Below are 1,722 nucleotides of genomic sequence, written 5' to 3'. Positions count from 1 at the left end.
CAGTGATGACATTCGAAATATTTAACAAAGGGTTCGCTAACAGAAAACTTTTCCTTAACAATTTTTTTTTTCGCTCAAATAGTGCATCGGAAGGCTCTAGTTTAGTAGTGTTACAGAGTATAATACGTATATTTTAATATTTTTAAAAGAATCAAACCATTGAGAAATGTTACATATGTTTAACAATGTTCGGAAAACTTTGAAAATGTTAACAACGGGTTCGGCCGAACCTGTGCGAACCCGCTGAATATCACCACTGCCTACATTGTACACTGTATACTCAGGTATAGCAGTAAATCTAACACCATCATCATTATCAAATAATGGAAAAAAGAACACCCAAGGAAAGTTTTGATAAAAAATGTATGTAAACCTCCAAGGGATAACCCATACCGAACTGCCCGTTGACCTAGTTAGGCGACCCTGCACCTCTGACCTTTGTCGTGTTCCTTTGTCTTCGGTCAGTTGTACATTAGCTGTTGTAACACTTAGACCTGGAGGCACAACGTTATGTTTGTATTACCATAAAGTTATGTTTCTACTATAATAAAGTTAATTATATATGTTAACAAGTAATCATTTATTTTACAGACACAACAGTAATATAATATAAACATTCAATCTTTACAATTTTTATTTTATAACAAACAAAGAAAATGCAATAATACATATACAGTATTTTTAATCTTGCTTTTAGTCATTATTGTTTTTTTATATCCATAAAAAATCTACCCAGGCAAAAGTTTTATGTTCAAAAAGTGAATATTGTCCAAAGAAAAGATGTACAAAAAGTGAATATTGTCCAAAGAAAAGATGTGCAAAAATTGTAATCAACAAGAGACATGCAAGTAGATCAGTTTTAATTCACTTTTATATCTTATGAAGGGGATTGATTATCTTAAAACTTTCAGGTAAACTGATATTTAAAAGTAGCTACTAGCAACAAAGCATATTGTTATATTTTAAATGAAATTCATAAATTAGGATTTTCTTTTTATTTTATTAATTTAAAAGTTGTCAGAAGATAAATTATTACTTAATCAAAGCAGATTCTTTGGTTACAATTTCTTTAACAATTCAACTCAATTTTTTTCAAAGTAGATACAATATCAAATGTTTATGTAATACATTTTTTAATGATATGCTAATCAAAAACTTAAAATATTTCTTAAAAACTGACAGAAAATGATTTTTCCATAAGACATGTTTCTTTTGGAGTAAAAAACCTTTGCATCAGATTATATGTTTGAGGAAATTTTTTGATGAATGTCTTAAAAACATAACAAGTATGGCATACTTTCTTATTTTTGTTCTTTGTACCTTTTGTTTTTTCATTTGTTGGAATTATTATTTATCCTTTTAGCATGTTTTGACTGGAGAAAATGGGCTGGCAACAGCACTAAAGAGCAAGGGCTTTAAATAGAAAGCTTTCTCTCTGGAGTTGGATATTGAATGACTTGGACATGTGTTTTTTGAATGTGTTGTGAAACAAGAAAGATAAATCAGTGTTACAGAACAAGATAAAATTATCAAAAAAACACACAATGAAGATACAACAGATGTTTCTTTTTCTTTTTTATCTTAGATAAACAAAACTTTTGACACTTGTCAGTGAACTGAGTTTTGTATTCTGAGAACAGTGTCCAAATATTGAAAAAAAAAAAAAAAAAATCCATCAAGAACCTGAATCAGGAAGTATCTAGGTTTGGCTTGGATTTCAAC

The sequence above is a fragment of the Centruroides sculpturatus genome, unplaced genomic scaffold, assembly GCF_000671375.1.
Source record: "Centruroides sculpturatus isolate CEXI.00-Female unplaced genomic scaffold, Cexi_2.0 scaffold61, whole genome shotgun sequence".
Taxonomy (NCBI): Eukaryota; Metazoa; Arthropoda; class Arachnida; order Scorpiones; family Buthidae; genus Centruroides; species Centruroides sculpturatus.
The sequence above is the reverse complement of the archived record's forward strand: the minus strand, read 5'-3'. Positions refer to the sequence as shown.